The following is an 18,465-nucleotide window of genomic DNA, read 5'->3' as shown; positions in this document are numbered from 1 at the left end:
ATAATATCTTTGCATTGAACCCTGACAGTACTACGTTTCTGCTTCACGAAGCTCGCTGACCTCAGACCACGACATCGGCGCCTGTGGCTGTCAGGAGGGTGGATAAAAGAAAAGGTGCTTTGAAGAACTTCTTATGTAAAAAGGAGACCAAAGGAATTCACAGCTTCATTTAAATTCTCAATTATATATTCGCCATTTTATCTCCTTACTTAAATGTGAAATACCAACACTGAAAGGAGGGAGTTAGTATTAAAACTAGTAGATGAAATTAATTTATATTGAATTACAGGTCGAAATGGTTTGGTTCCCGCAGCAAGCTGGCCCCCTCCCTTCCGCTCAACCGTAAATTTAGAGATTGGTATGTTGCCGTCCATCTCTATCTTGACGGCACATTTGAAGTCCGAAATTGTTGATATAGTCGACGAAGATATGTTCAGCACGTTCTCCGTGAAGCTTCGTCAAGCAGGTGTCGTCAGCGAACTGTAGGAAGCAAGAGGGACGCTATGACGCAGAGTTCTGAGCTTGGTCCACAAAATGCTCCATGCAGAAGTTTACCGTTCTCTATGAGAGTGCGGATTCCATCACTGTTCCATCTCAAAATATTCCTCGCGGAACGGAAGCACGTTGGCGTTGCCGTATTACGAAACAACGTGACGACTCCGGCTGGAAACTAACAGGCCAGAAGATCCATCAAGCCTTCCTCAGGCATCCTCGTAAAGGGGACGTATGTTATGACATAATATAACAGTATATAATAAGCATCTACAGTCTGGTAGTTTTATACATAATGTTGCAAATATCTATAAAATATATAAACTCTGTGATGATAATTTCGAAGTCATTTAATTTAACAAACAATTTCTGAGTCTTTAGCAACTTCCTGTAACACACTTACCCGTTGGCACCTTTTAGTCTGAAAATGTAGCGAAAGATAGTTTCGTTTATGTGTCTGTATCACTTCGACTGGTAAAATAAGCTTGAAGCCTACAATAATTTTACTTAATATTATCATTATTCCTCGTCTAACTTTCATTGCTGCAGCCTTGAATGCACATCACATGATCATTAAAAGACCATTTATAGGTTCAAATGGCTCTGAGCACTATGAGACTTAACTGCTGTGGTCATCAGTCCCCTAGAAATTAGAACCACTCAAACCTAACTAACCTAAGGACAGCACACACATCCATGTCCGAGGCAGGATTCGATCCTGTGACTGTAGCGGTCACGCGGCTCCAGACTGTAGTGCCTAGAACCGCAAGGCCACTCAGGCCGGCGACCATTTATTCTAAATTCATATTACGAAATCCGATACTTTTGCAATGCAATACAAATACTGGGGGAGCGAATTACTGAAATTTCGTCTCACGTTCATGCGCCACCCTGTTAGCACCTAGCCGAGTATCAGCTGCAATTTGCATGAAAATACTGTGTGGCGATTTGGATGCACTTTTGATAACTTATGTCTTGACCACACTTTTATTTCTCAGGAACATATTACGCATTTCAATCACGAAACAAGGGCAAACTGCTGGCAGTTAGCCTCGTGACTGAGAATGGTGACGTGATACAATGCATCTACCCAACAGTTTTATGTAACTAACATAGCACTGCCTTTGAAAATGACGGAAAGTAGAAACGCGTAGGATGTTAAAACTTCCTGGGAGATGAAAACTGTGTGCCGGACTGAGACTGGAACTCGGGACCTTTGCCTTTCGCGTGCAAGTGCTCTATCAACTGAGCTACCCAAGCACGACTCACGCCCTGTCCTCACACCTTTACTTATGCCAGTACCTCGTCTCAACTTTCCAAACTTTACAGAAGGAAAGCTGTGAGGACCGGGCGTGAGTCGTGCTTGGGTAGCTCAGTTGGTAGAGCACTTGCCCGCGAAAGGCAAAGGTCCCGAGTTCGAGTCTCAGTCCGGCACACAGTTTTGATCTGCCTGGAAGTTTCATATCAGCGCACACTCCGCTGCAGAGTGAAAATCTCACTCTGGTGTAAGATGTTGTTGAAAAATAGAAGTGTGGTCCAGACACAAGAAAAGTTGTTAAAAGATCCGACAGTCATTGTTTACCCGATTTCCGTCTCAGCTGCCGTCATTAAAATAATTTTTCTTTCTCTTCTCGCTACAAATGAATCCAAGTTTAATATTTAGTTCAAGAGGAAGTGGAGTTATAGCGCTGACCATGCTATCACTTTGTTCTGTCTTCATTGTCCTCAGTACTGCATCAGATGGTAAGAGTATGAAAACATTAAACTCTGTGAGCAAATTTGAGGAAATTCGGGGAGCATTCTCTAGCTGAGATCCTCAAACGCTGTAAACGTATACTTCTCTAAATCTGATACTCCCGATGCGATTTCTCTCAGTGAACTGAAGCAAACTTCCACGTAATACCTCACTTAAATTACGTGCGGCAGACCTGTTGACTGTCTTGCGCAAGTACATTAATGGAGGCGCCGTTATTGCGTCTAGACTCCACCTCAGTTCTTTTGCTCGCCCGATGCGTGGCAGCCAGGGGGAGCTCATTTGATGCCTGCTAGGTGTTCGGGATGGAGGGAAGGGGTAGAGGAACGTTGCAGGTCGGAGAAGGAGGCCTGGGGCTTATGCCAGAGTGGGTGGCCAGGTGGTGGCTCCCACGAGCCGGCTGTGATGTCCCCTCTGCCTCAGTTCGCCCCGAGCTGCGCTGCGAAATGCATGCAAAGGCCGAGGTAACGCAGCTAAAACGTGTTTCACTTTACGCTCTGTTTCGCTTCTCGCTCTCTTCATCCTCGTCTGCTACGTATTTTGACGCTAGCATCGTCTTCTTCTGCTCTCGCTCTCTGTCTCTCTCTCTGTGTGTGTGTAATCCGAAGATGGGCTTTACACTGCTGTTCGTGGTAGGGAAAGCCAGAGAGACTAGTAAGCTTCTGATGGGATTTTGACAATCATTCAGCATAAGCCAACTACCGAATAGCCTTACCTTGCGGAAATGATCTCGGATCTTGTATGAGAACTGCCAGGCTGCGTCCTCCTCAGCAAAGTATGTTTAGTAAATTTGGAGAACGACTATCTCACAATGCCTCTCTAGTTGATCATGCTGAAGACGTTGATTTATCGTGATACTAAGATCATTTAGTCAGAATGAATAACAGGAAAAAGGCTCGTAAAGAGATCAGAGCCAAAAATGGCCTAGAAAGAGAAATCTAAAATCTATGTCTGGGAGGCCATTTTGCTACACACATGGCATCTACATGGACAGCCCCTGCTGTAAGGACACTGATTACACAGCGGTCTCTAAACATTTCATTTCCCTTTGAGACCATAATGGAAATGCGTTGTATTGTTTCGGGAAGTTCAGGTGGTTTTGAACTATGTTCTCCATCCTATGTTCTTTAGAGACACGGCGGTAGAGGTTGTGGGTTGCTCTGAAGGGTACAAACAAGCCTTTGTCTATGGAGGTGGGTTAATTGGACTACATAGTCCACGCGCTTTTGTATTAATACTCTTTTTGTTATGGACTGTAGTCTGAAGACTGGTTTTACGCAACTCTCCACGCTATTCTGGCCTGTAGAGGCCTCCTCATCTCTGCGTAACTACTGCACCTTGCATCCGTTTGAATCTGCTTACCTACTGTAGTCAAGCCTCGTTTTCCCACTGAACATTCAATCCTCTCACACTTATCTCCATTACCAAACTGAAGATCCATTGGTCCCTTGCGACTTGGCCTATCAACCGGTCTCTTCCTTGAGTCAAGACATGGCAAAATGGTTCAAATGCCTCTGAGCACTATGGGACTTAACTTCTGAAGACATCAGTCCCCTACAACTTAGAACTACCTAAACCTAACTAACCTAAGACATCACACACACCCATGCCCGAGGCAGGATTCGAACCTGCGACCGTAGCGGTCGCGCGGTTCCAGACTGTAGCGCCTAGAACCGCTCGGGCACCACAGCCGGCCAAGACGTGGCAATTTCTTTTTTTTCCAGTTCGATTCTGTTCCTGCCAGTTATTTATCTGATCATCCCATCTAATCTTCAGCGTCTTTTTGTAGCATAACATTTCAAAACCATGTATCCCATTTTGGTCTGAACTATCAATCATCCACTTCCCACTTGTGTACAAGGCCACTGCATATAAAAATACCTCCAGAAAAGCATTGTAACATTTAAATTTCTGTTACATGTTAACAAATGCCGCTTCCTCAGAAATGCTACTCTTGCTATTGACTGTTTGAATTTTATATCCTCTCTACTTCGTCCGCTGCCAATTATTATTCTGCACAAATACGAAAACCCATCGATTACTTTTGTTATCTCGGTTCATAATCTGAAACTACCATCAGCCCGCATCTCGTGTTCGTGCGGTAGCGTTCTCGCTTCCCACGCCCGGGTTCCCGGGTTCGATTCCCGGCGGGGTCAGGGATTTTCTATGGCTCGTGATGGCTGGGTGTTGTGTGACGTCCTTAGGTTAGTTAGGTTCAAGTAGTTCTAAGTCTAGGGGACTGATGACCTCAGATTTTAAGTCCCATAGTACTCAGAGCCAATTGCAAGCGGTGTAAATCCTCGATACGGTGCCTCTCGAAACACTGGTTACAAAAGGAGCACCAATAACTTGCCCACTTTGGAATTCGCTTATCTCCGACATGATGTACTCACAAGTACACGGAGTGCTTTTCTGACCGCGACTGACACTTGCAACGTTTTGAGGGCATTGCACAGGTGCCGTTCGTGGTCAAAAACAACAGCGCAACCTCATGCTTCGCTAGCACATGCGGTTACGTTCATGTATGGATCTGCCGCGATGTTCCCTTATTTTTGAACAATCTCAGTAAATCTGAATGTCCACCTGGGGACTGTCATCATCTGGATCACGAGTCCATCACACCACTTGTTTCACTCCGAAAATAACAAATGTATATAACCAGATTCTAGCACAGCTTACTGACAGTCAAGCACGTTCTTTCACGCACAGTACTAAGGCACTTGAAAAACTCCAGGGAGAATCATGTGTTCTCTCCAACGTTACTCCCTCCTAAGTAAACAATAATGCTAAACTATCACAGTCTGCCTCTTTTTTTTAACTCAACTGAAAATTGCTGTTTAAATGTGTGTTAAAGGCTTAGTGACGCAGTATCTGCACTCTCAGAACCAATCCAGCAATTGAAAACAACTACTGCTTACGAGAATCAGTCAAAGTCAGCTTTGTCTAGGCAGATGCTCGGAGAGAGGCATTCCGCACAGGATATCGTACTACTGACAAGTTGTTGATCATGAAATAGTTCTTGTTAAATAAAGGACGGTCTTACACCGAAGTCCAAACTTCGCTATTCTCCAACTTCGTGTAACGCTCGAAGCAACTTTCACAACGAACGGAAATATCAATTTTGGCGTCACTATAAGTGTGTGTGAGATCTGTGTTTCCATTTGAACTAATGTTGGGATGGTTATATAGCAATTGGCCACAAAAACCCATGAAGTACATCACATTTTCCAATATGAAATCCTGGGACCAAATTTGTTGTTACCCGAAGGGATTGGTTCATCTGTGGGATACACATACGTAAAAATCACTTAGGATTGTGACTGTTTTACACCAAGGACAATCCAGTCCCTCAATGCCTCCTCGTTCACTGGGATCTCATCCTACAAGGTGTGGCTAGAAAAAAACCGGACTAGTACTGGTGAAACAATAAAACGAATGCAATAAGGCTGAAAGTCGCGTGGCCTGCCACGTGACTCTCGCTCCGCCTACTGCTCGAGTTTCATCTGCCTCCTGCACTCAGTCTGCCCGTGGCGTCTGTTTTAAGTAGTTGACGTTTTGTCTGTGCGTCGGAAAATGTTGAGTGTACAGAAAGAACAGCGTGTTAACATCAAATTTTGTTTCAAACTAGGAAAATCTGCAAGTGATACGTTTCTAATGTTACAACAAGTGTACGGCGATGATTGTTTATCGCGAACACAAGTGTTTGAGTGGTTTAAACGATTTAAAGATGGCCGCGAAGACACCAGTGATGACACTCGCACTGGCAGACCATTGTCAGCAAAAGCTGATGCAAACATTGAAAAAATCGGTAAACTCGTTCGACAAGATCACCGTTTAACAATCAGAGCAGTGTCTGAGTTAACAGGAGTTGACAAGGAAAGTGTTAGGCAGATTCTTCATGAAAGTTTCAACATGAACAAAGTGTGTTCAAAAATGGTTCCAAAGTGTCTCACAATTGAACAGAAGAAACGCCGAAGAATGATTTGTTCTGACATCCTGGAAAACATTGAAAGTGATCCCACCTTCTTACAAAATGTTATTACTTGCGATGAATCGTGGTTTTTTACTTACGATCCCGAAACTAAACGCCAATCGATGCATTGGAAAACTCCTATTTCTCCACGACAAAAAAAAGCACGAATGTCAAAATCGAAATTCAAGGCAATGATGATTGTTTTTTTTTTGACATCAAAGGGATTGTGCACATTGATAGGGTACCAGAGGGACAAACAGTGAATCAGCATTACTACATTAGCGTCCTGGCTACCCTACGTGAGCGAGTACGGAGAAAACGGAACGATTTGTGGAAAAAAAAGTCATGGATCCTTCACCAAGACAATGCCCCAGCTCACAGTGCGTTGTCAGTGAAGACGTTTTTGGCAAAACACAACATTCCCATCTTAGATCATCCACCCTACTCACCTGATTTGGCCCCCTGTGACTTTTTTCTTTTCCCTAAAGTCAAGTCAGCTTTGAAAGGAACTAGATTTGAGACTGTTGAAGCAGTAAAAGAAAAAGCGACGGAAGTAATGTATGGACTTACCGAAAATGATCTGCAGCATTGCTATGAACAGTGGAAAATTCGTATGGAGCGGTCTAGAGACTGAGGAGGAGAGTACATTGAAGGAGATAACATGAAATTGTAAATAATTGTAAATAAATGTTTTTTCCAGCATCAGTCAGGTTTTTTTCTAGCCGCACCTCGTATATACGAATTATAGCAGTTACTAGAAAATCAATTTCCAATACTAGACTATCTTCAAGAAACTGTGTATGATTGCGCATAAGAACCGATTGAAATGCGTATTTAACTACACGAAATCTATTCCATTAGTATAAAAGAGTGTGACTGCTATTTCTAAGAAGACAAATGATCTGAGAGGAAGTTAATTTTTCCCCGTTGTTGAGTTTCCTGCATAATTTCACCCCATTCCGTAAGGAGAGAAGTACTCGTGTTCTGCAACTCCTGCCAAACTCCTTTAACTGGGCATGCGATCGAATGTTTGCTGAAGCGGAAACCTTTACACTTATTAATTGGCTTTCTTTGAGTTCTGGGTGTCTTGGTTTCTTACGATATCGGCAAAAGTTTCTGATGGCCGAGGGAATGAGGAACGCACTTGCGAAAAAGGACGTCCTCGGAGTTTCAGCCTTAACTTTTTTGATAGCCCAGCATTAAATTTTTCAGTTGCTGTGAAAGAACGCTATTAAATGGTCTCCAACTGCTGTCAATTATGAGTGTAAGTCCGTATTTAACTGAAAACAAACCGTAAATGTGCCACCAGATAAGACCCTATTCGTAAAATGTACCATCATGCAGAATGATATCTCCACACACATGATGAGAAATCTTGATATTATGTCTTTCATACGGGAACCATGCAGAACGCTACGGGTTAAATTTTTTTTCCCCCGTCTGCGTATCAACAAATTCACAGGACGACAGCATTTCAACCACCGGTTGTAAGTTTAAATGACCACTTTATTGTACTTTGTTGTTCAGAGCGCACTAAAGTATTGGTTTAATTTAAGAGCCTGTTCTTTGAACACTAATATTTCTTTAAGGTGTAACTTGAAGTAAATAAGCTAAACGCAAAACTTAGCACACGTAGGCGCGACTTTGCGATCTTAGACAGCTGTCTGATGACGTCAGGAAACGACTGTTGCATGGACACACACAAACTGTTCGGCTTGCAGATGAAGTCTCCAGAAATGGAAGACAAATGTTAGGCAGAGAATTATTCCTAGGACCACAGCCATAAATCAGATAGTAGCAACATTAGCATACCTTATTTCACGTTTTAATTAGACAAGCAAAAAATAGTCCTATTAGTAAAATAAATAAACTCGAGATATTTACCGAGGCGCTCTACGACACGTACAATCGAATGTTCTCAGTCGTGCTCCCCATCTCTTCTTGTTCTGGAGGTATTCCATTAGAATTCTGCTGTTGAAAGAAATAGTTCGTACCAATGTTTATCCAGCACAACGACGGCTGATGACGACGTGTATTTCTCGAAAATAATACAAGCTGCCAACTTTCTGATATGAACTGACTGTTTCCTGCTGAGGGTACCAGTATTTGTACATCGATTTGTCACCCGTTAGAAGTCCATTCACCTCCTTTTCTAGGCGCTACAGTCTGGAACCGCGCGACCGCTACGGTCGCAGGTTCGAATCCTGCTTCGGGCATGGATGTGTGTGATGTCCTTAGGTTAGTTAGGTTTAAGTAGTTCTTAGTTGTAGGGGACTAATGACCACGGCAGTTGAGTCCTATAGTGCTCAGAGGCATTTGAACCATTTGAGCCACCTCCTTTTCTCTTCGAGATCTGGACATTTGATCAATTCCGCTCTCTCTCCATTGCTGTCTAACGAACGTTTCTTCGACCAGATTTGTAGGATTTCAATATCTTTTGTGTCTGGCATATTAAATTCAGTGAAGCTGTTTTCATATTTATCATTGACATACTAATATCAAACCATTGACTTTTGTATTCTTTGAAAGATTTTAAATGGTTTTTGGAGATGGTGAATGCTGCTTTCTCAAACTGAGGAGCTACTTGATTGTGAAGTAGCGGTTCCGGTCGCGGAAACTGACATACGGCTGAGAGAATGGTGTGCTGAGCACATGCCCCACCATATCCGCATCCGGTGACGCCTGTGGGCCGAGGATGACGCGGCGGCCGGTCGGTACCCCTGGGTCCACCAGGGCCTGTGGGCGGAAATTACGTTTACGTTTACATTTGCTGCTTTGATCTCTTTCGTAGATACAGACTGTACTTATATATTTCAAATGTTGATACTTCGATAGGACATCAATGATGGATCTCATGGATCTCTTCGGGCGATGTTTCTCTGGGTTTTTCTTCTTGTCATTACTCCCGTCAGAAAGGATATCACGTATGAAATACAAGAGATATGATAACAGTTTCCTAAAATTCCCGTCTTTAAAAATTATTCTTCTGAATGTCGCCCTGTATGTACAGTTGGTGGGTTCTAGCGGTAGAGATTTTAAAGTTGAATTAGACGCGATTATAGACGAACGTGAAAAAAAAAATCTCAGCACAAAGACGAAGTTCTGTGACATAAGCGGAGGTTCAAAGGCGTGTTTCTACACCTGAAAGATGATTTCTATCCAAATTTAGCCGCAGTCACATAATAGTGGCGCTATCAGCGTCACTATGAGCATGCAAATGAAGTTTGCTTTAAATATCTACATCTACATCTACATGGATACTCTGCAAATCATATTTAAGTACCTGACAGAGGGTTCATCGAACCACCTTCACAATTCTCTATTATTCCAATCTCGTATAGCGCGCGGAAGGAATGAATACCTATATCTTCCCGTACGAGCTCTGATTTCCCTTATTTTAAATGCTCTAACGGTCGTGAGCGTTAATTTCCTTCGAGACTGGAAATTGTGAACCGATCAACACCTCAGTGACTTTGAACGTGGTCATGCAATAGGACTACGAGACGTTAGATGTTTCTCCTCCGATTTTTCAGAAGGACCTTGCTGGAATGTGATCACTGTACATGCTTGCTGGCAGCAGTGGACGCGACAACGTGTGATCAGAGGAAGACCGTGCTCTGGACGACCACGAAGCATTGCGGAGAAGGAAGACCAGCGCGTTCGGCGTATGGCTCAGGCGCATCGTACTGAATCTGCAACAGCAATTTGAGAGCCAGTTGGCATCACAATGGCGCAACGAACTGTTACAATTTCATTACCTGGAGGACAGCTCCAAGCTGAATCCCTGTAGCGTGCATTCCAATGAGCGCATATAACCGGTATTTCCGACTTCAGTGCTGTCAAGCGAGGGCTCATTAGAGTATGTGCAGGGTACAGGGTGGCGGACTGCTGTGTTTGCTCATGAAAGCTGGTTCTGCTTCGGTCCCGGTCATGCCCGTCTGCAGGTAAGAAGGAGGCCAATTGAAACCCTGCAACTAACCAGTCTGCGTGCTAGACACTCTGAACCTAAACCTGGATTTATGGTAAGGTTGTGATTTCGTATGACAGCAGAGCACTCTCTTGCTTATATCAGACACTCTGACTGCAAGCAAAATCAATGTCAGTTCTGTCGTTCATCCTGTTGTTTGCCATTTATGAAAAGCATTCCATGGGGTGCTTTCCAACAGGACGACTCTCACATACCGCTGTTGTAATTCAAAATCCTGTATAGACAGTCGATATGTGGCTTTGGCCTGCTCGATTACCAGATCAATCAGCAGTCGATATATGGTACGTCATCAGACGATCATTCCAACGTCATCTACAACCAGCATTAACCGTCCCTGTACTGACCGACCAAGTCCAACAGACATGGAACTCCATCCCACAATCTGACATGTGGCACCTGCACAATACAATGAATGCACCTTTGCATGCCTGAGTTCAACATTTTGACCGTTTCATCGGTTGTTAATGTACCAGCATTTCACCTTCGCTTTGGGTTCTCTTGTGACCTTATACTGTCAATCACTTAAATATTTTTTATATGTAAATACATTTCCGAAGCTTCATTTATCTACATAAATTTTTTTTTGCGACTGAGATTTTTCTCCCGTCAGTGTATTTAGTCGATGAACATGTGCTGAAAGCTCGTGTATTGCTTACCCTACTGCATTGAAGTGGAAGGGTACTTAAAGTACTCAATTTTAAATCAAGCCTGTTCATACATCCATTCTTCAAGTACGTGGTCTGTATGTGGTGGCTCTCAGTCAGTCGACTGGGATAATGCCGCTGTCGATGGTAGCTTACCTCATGCATGTCTCTTTGACTTTGTGTAAATATTGCACGCTAGTCCTCTTTCACTGGATAACTGTGACCTGGACTGGACTCCATCAACTTAATATTTTGCACTCACCTCTTATAATTCAATTACATTCTTTTATCTTTGTTTTACTTATTTGGTGTTCATCTTCCCAAAATACACTCCATTACGGTCGATCAGTCGTCGATATCTTTTAATGTCTAAGCGTAGGTTTCTCATCCAGAAATTGTACTTGCTAACTTCCAGAATATATTAAAGCAATACTTGAATGATAAAAAGTAATAGCGGTTTTTTGGAAGCCAGTGTTATTTGTTATCACAAGTGTCAGTCATTACTACGTTTGGATTCTGCAATACGTTCATAATAACACGAATCAGATATCTAAGATTTCTTCTTGGGTGGTCTGTGAAACAATATATTGTAATACTGGGCTCCTGGTATTTTTCAGTCATTGGCTTGAGTCTGAAATTATTACTTATACGCGTCGTTTTGGGCCTGAATCTATGTTACCCTCCAGAAGCGCTTCGCCTTTTACTTCGATGAATCTTCAGTGGTATCTAGAATGATACTGTTTCGATTTGACACATTTGCATAGGGTGTTGGGTTTTATGTATTGTATGATTTTATGAACGTTCAGGTGAAGTCCTCTTAATCTCTGGTATGGAACACAAGGAAATACCTGTCATGGAGTAAATATTTCTATGCTTGCCGCAGATGAGGACCACATCAACAAACTTTTTTTCATACCATGCCATGAATTTGCATGTAGTCAGTATCAGAAATTCAGAAGACGTCGCCTGAATATTCATAAAGCCAAACAGCACAAAGTTCAACACCATATGGAAATGTATGAAACTCAAGCTGTATCATTGTAGATCCCAGTGAAGGGATATCAAAGTAAAAGGCGAAACGCATCTGGAAGAAATAATATACATTACAGCAAGAAAAGGTGGTTTTTATCTGCAAAACAAATAGAAGTGTTTCTTTTTCTCATAGGTTAATTTATAAATTTTATGTCTCTTTTTTAGCCTAAAGTCAATGAGTTTCCTGTACGATTTGCAAGAACCTCGTTGTCTTTTTTTAAAACTTTAAATAAATTTTTTGCACTCGTGACAGCACCAAATTTTAATAGTTACACTTCAGTATTACGGTAGTCTAGTTGACGCTAACGATTCTTCCACCCTTTCTAAGCCTGGCAATTTTCTGACAATCTTCGATACTGCTGTTAACAACTGATTTTTTATATTTTACTCCTCAAAAGATTTGGTTCACGTTTCATTCAAACAATCCCGTTCGTCCATCCGAAGCAAAATTTTTGATGTGTCTCTGATTTTACTGTCGAGTTGATTCATGAACTGCACTATAGTGACACAGTTATCTAATGGACCTATAGGAACAAGCAGAGGATCAGATTCCGGCGATAACCGTGAATGAAGAGGAGTGGTCTCGCACCGAAAGAAGTGAAAGTTTTGCGAAGATACGTATTAAATTACATGCCAATGGGATATCAAAAATAAAAACCATTAAAACTGATTGACTAAGCAGCTATTATTTATCTGTAACTGAGACTCATAAGGAACCGGAAATAAATTGATTTTAGCTGCGAAAAGAACACTGGGAGAGGCAGTTGGGAACTCCACAGAGTTCAATATAGATGATGCTAGAAATGATTTTTATTTTCTTGAAAAGATAATATTATTTGCATGTCTTATTACGAAATGTAACAGGATATCTATTGCTACATGCAGATGATAAAGATAAATAGAACTGGCAGTTTGATGATACTGCGGTGTTTAGGCACTTCAGCCACCTTTATAGCCGCGATTAGCTGATGAAGGAAACAGTGAAGAGAGCTTTTTAAGGAAACTGTCAGCATTAGCGAGGTATAGCAGCAAAAATTTCCATCACAGGTATTGGGACTAAGCGGCGGGGATATCATAGCTTATTTTTCTTATCAAAGTAGTCCGCTGACGAACAGTAAAGTACAAGAAGGATGGTTTGTTGTGTCTGTTCGCTGAAAGACGCCAAAACACAGGAAATGTGTTTGAAGCACAGACAGTCATGCAAGACGGTGATCCGTCTTACATCTATATCTGCAAAGATCGCATGGTTATGAGATGATATGACTATTTTCGATTTCTCCAGCAACCATCTTCAGGTCTAAAATAAACAGAAAATGTATCGTTTGTAAAGAGTCACATTAATGTGATCATCTCTGAAAAGTGAAAATAAACAGTTTCTGCAGTGCAGACCGCTGCGCAACCTGTAGTAAGAACTCAATGAAGTTCTGAAAGTCACTAACTGCAGTGACGTTGCCTACCGTCCGTTTATTGACCGACCTACGGAACAGACATCTAACAAAGTGACATCCGGTACCTATACAACACTTTTGTACTCTTGAAATCAACATTCTAGAGGTTACACGGGTTATTAGTGTCGTAGCATTTCACTTTTGCTATGGCTTATCTCACGCTTACATTAACCTATGATCTTGCAGTGTTAATCACTTAAATATATCACAAGGAAAATTTATTCCCAAAAATTCATTACGCCAAATTAATTATTTTTATATGTTGCTTTTGTTTCCATTTAGCGTTCAGTGATCAGCCAGAAGATTTTGACAGCTGACCCATTAACAATACAAACCCTTCCAGTCCATAGCATCGTCACCTGCCGAGGAAGGACTGCTAGTCAGACACAAGCACAGTGCACCTAGTCTTAGTGAGGGTGCTATCCGTGTGTGGAATAGGAAAGGTGAGTGATGTATCTGAGTCCGACAGATGGAAGATTGTGACGGCTTGGAAGATCGGCACGAACATTTAAAAAACTGCATGACTTATAATCCAGACATCAAGACGTCTGAGATTGGGTGACCACTACTCTTTACTGATGTCGGACGTCGTAGGCTGGGAAGACTGGTCAAGCAGGACAAGCGGCGATCTGTCGTGGAACTAACATCAGACTTTAATGATGGGCGGAGTGCAAGTGAGTCTGCTCACACAGCGCGCAAAACTCTCCTAGGCATGAGCATCCGCAGCCAGCGACCCAATCATGTGCTAATGTTAACTCTACGACATTGGCAGCTACAACTGAAATGGGTACTTGACCACCGGCAATGGGCAGTGGCAGAAACTTGCACCGTCTGATGACTCCAGATGCCTCCTTCACCATGCTATGGGAGGGCGTGAAGTAGTCGTGCTCCAGGGGAACAACTGCTTGACATCTGTATTGTGGGACCGAGACAAGTTGGTGGCGGCTCCATTATGCTCTGGAGAATAATCATGTGTGCATCCATGCGTTCCAGTGGTGCTTGGGCAGCTCAGGCCAAGGAGTATCATAGACTGATTGTAGACTTCATACACGCCTTCTTGATGATTATGTTTCCCGAAGGCAGCGCCAGTTTTAATCGAGATCACGCGCTACTTCACAATGCCAAGAGTGTGATGGAGTGGTTCGAGGAACACAGTGTCGAGTTATAATTGATGTACTGGCCCCATCTCGACATATATGAACCCGTTCGAACACATGTGGGATGTGATTAAAGATGTCATTGGAGCTCATCCCCTCTCTCCCCGGAATATACGGGAATGAGGTAACATGTGTATGCAGATGTGACGCCAATTCCCTCCAGCGCCCTACCAAGGGCTCATTGCTTCCACACCAAGGCGCGTCCTTCCTGTTATCCGTACTGAAGGTAGACATATCTCCTGTTAGGTAGGAGAACATAATTTTATGGCTCATCAGTATGTATTGCATTCCACTGCATGGAGTTGTCCAATCGCCCTAGCTACGAAATGCTTCCCGATATTTACTTCGAGGAGACCACATCAGTTATTCACTATAAATCGTTAGCGGTAGGCTGAAAATGACATCTCAGCTACGATTAATGTTATGATCGAATATCTTCTGGAATCTCTGAATCGATTGTAGGAATTTGTTCTCGAGAGTGTTCATTGTACTGGTAGCTTATGCATCTGTGAATCGTTTTTACAGAAGACTGGATTTGTAGTGGTATTACAGTTTAGCTCCTGCATAAATTATTAGGCATTGCTAAGAAATCCTAGATCGTATCATGCTGTCCAGCATTTTGTAGCACAATTATATCAGAATAGACACGACTCTAGTTCTTAGCACTACAAACAGCTAACATACAGAATGCTTTGGAGTATTGCTGACTGAAACTGCGTCCAGTCGCACGGAACGAAACGACTATAGTAGTTCGAATTTAAATTTCAGTGCTTAATTAAAAACGAATAATGAAACCATAGGCAGTTTTTCTCACTCTTTAACCAGCAGCTTCTACGAGCAACTGGGAAATACGAAACAAAAGACGGGTCGTTTTATTCTGTCCGCGGCAATTTCCCTTCGCGGAGTTGGAAACGAGGTACCTCATTTAAAAGTGAAATTAGAATTCTATTTATGTTATAGTGCCATGAATCGAGAGAATAAAAAAATAAAACAGATTATCGGGTGGAAATGCGCGGCGTATTTCTCTTGGGAAGCATTCCGATAACTTGCAGTGCCGATTTAGCCGGTAATTCCGTCGCGCAAATAATATTTAACGACCACATTTACGCAGACTCATTTATTAAATAAACAGGTTCCATATAACTGCCAGGGTATCTCCGTGCACTGCGAGCAACAGAACAGGTTCAGAAATTCGTGCAAGCACATTCCAGGTATGTAAGTTCTACGTTACAAGTGACGCTTTGAATTTACATTTTTCTTGTAACTACTGATTTCAGTAAGTTTCAGACACACTTTATTTCTTATATCACGATCAGAAGTTTGAGGAGGTTTACAAAACCTTCTCACAGTAATCTTTAGCAACAGAATAAATTATGACTAAGGAAAGTTTATATGACACATTCGTCTCGTGTGTCTATATTTCCGATAATTATCGTTTACCGTTCAGTCACAGTCGCGCATTTTTAATTTCATGACATGTTTCGTTGATCAACTATCATCTTCACATCTATGTACTTGGGTCAGCAACCCCTCTTATCTCTTGAGAACATAAGATCAGAGCATCTTGATATCAGAATTAGTCTGATATTAGGGTCTGAGCAGAGAAACGGGTAGTCGAAGCTTTACTTAGAACTGAAAATGATCCTGAGTGATCGAAACATGTCACGGAATTAAAAATGTGCAGAAAACCGAAATAACAGACACCATACCTTCATATAACTGATTTGTCTCGATGGGCAATGAATCCACTACCTTCACTGTGGATGCACAGTTACGTTCGACCTCCAGTGGGAATCTAAAATTAGAGAGTTAATGAGCACTGATGACGTGTGTACGAACTGCAGCTATGTGGGACTATGTACGAATGTGAGTCGGCCGGTGAGAGTAGCGAGAAAGTCTGCTCATGTGCGATAAACTCTGTGTCTGGGGATTCAATGGTTAACGCAACTTCCTGGTAAGCCAGAGATCCTGGGCTCGAGTACCGACCATCCATACATTTTCACTCGTCTCTGCTGATTCCGCGCAAATCCCCGATGGAACTTTCCTTTCACTCCGCCCTCCCACTTCAATTTACGGAATCTGTCTCTCTCTGCCGTTGCCCCTCTCCCGCCAACCCATTTCTCCTGACTGTCTCCCTACCAACACCTTTCTATCTACTCTCACTTGGGTGATGTCGTCCATTAATGCATTTCATGCTTTGTGACATCTACAGATTAGTTATCACGACAGCACACAGACGTGTAATGCTGTATGATGCATTATTCGTATCAACTATAAGAGCGATAATGGTATCAGTGGTTCGGATATAAAAGTGCAACCAAATTCTTGTCAAGGTAGTATACGTTCATAGTTGATTTTAAATCTTGGTGACAGTCCTCTGCAAGTGAAATATGGAAACAATTTACTGAAGTAAATAGCACCTACAAGTCACTTCTCCCATCAATAATGCGAATATAAATTACTACACAACAATAAAAGAATAATGGTGTGGGATGAACGGAAAGGCCGTCGAACCTGTTACCTCTTTGAAGAGAGATTTACTTTTTCAGGAACATTTATTTACAGCAATAGTCGGTGTTGAGGCGGTATTTTCTATCACAAGATTGTTCTGAATAGTCAAGGGGGGTAGCAGACCCAAGTGAGGGTATTAATTGCAGCACTTTGTTTCCAAAACGGGTGCGAAAGACTGCAGTTGCCCTCTTCTTTCTAAAAAAAAAAAAAAAAAAAAAAAAAACAAAAAACTGTTATAGTCATATACAAACAAATTGGAGGACTGAATGTGTGTCGTGTAATGAATCAATTAAAGTGAAAAAATTCATTAAAATGGCTTCTACTTTAGTACCAATCTTTAAACGGCCAATTGAGCACAGTAACTTACCAGAACAGCTATTCAGCTCACTAAACTGTCCCCCATTTTTATTTTCGCCCAAGTAAGTATGACATCAACGTCATTTTTACTTAATTCTATAGTTACGTAACAAAATCGTGCGTAAAAACGGCTCTAATTTTTTTTTTTCGGTGAAAACAGCGACAGTTTTGGCCGTTAGGAGCAGAACTTCCGAACAACTTGGAGCCAATGTGGCCTTTGGACTGTTTAAGGCAACAGTTCTGTGTGGATCCTTTAGATAAACCCATCTTTTATGACATCCATACCTCTGTGATGAGAGAACCGCAGAACGGACAAACTCCAATTCGGAATCGCGAAGCTTTAAGTCCACCAGACTCGCGTTGTTAAAATATCAATTACTCGGTCCGTCTTTATCTACGTCATCGCGTAAACACGTGAGGAGATTTCCCATGAGGTGAGCCCGACTCGTCATTGCTTTCTTTCTAGCCTACTGCATCCTCTCAATTCTGGGTAGGACCTTGTCAAATTACAACTTCGGGTGACTATTTATAGAAGAGCGGTGTTCTTTCTAGGTTTTCTGCAAAATTCAGTCTATAGTTACATTTTATTTGAAGACAAAACGATATTCTGGTAGGCAAATTTCAACTATGTTCTCACAGTAAAGGTCATCATTAAATTCATTTAATGTTTTCCTCTTTTAAATAGGTCTTTTCACTGCCTAGAGTAACGACGGCATAAAGGATATACTTCATGACTTGTAAGTTACGGTGAACAGGAAATCCAGAATCATTATAATTAAAGGACAAGAAACGCTCCTGCACGTAAGTAAGGAATCCCAAATTAGTTGTGAAAGGGATACATTATTTACGCTAATTTCACCCACACAGAAACATCTGCCTGAAGACTATTCTTCCTCCTCTTGCTGCCATCATCCACTCACCCCACTCACACTTTACTGCATAGTGATTCAAGTCTACAAGAATGATTTTCAGATGCAAGTATTAGATTACTTCCTGGGTAAAAGGTCAACCCCCCATACCATGAGTATATTGCTCCTATTTAATTCAAACTGTACTGGATTGAGTAATGTTGACCATAATGGAATTTTATGAAACAGATAATTTACAATT

The sequence above is a fragment of the Schistocerca serialis genome, chromosome 7, assembly GCF_023864345.2.
Source record: "Schistocerca serialis cubense isolate TAMUIC-IGC-003099 chromosome 7, iqSchSeri2.2, whole genome shotgun sequence".
NCBI lineage: Eukaryota > Metazoa > Arthropoda > Insecta > Orthoptera > Acrididae > Schistocerca > Schistocerca serialis.
Note: the sequence above shows the minus strand (reverse complement) of the source record.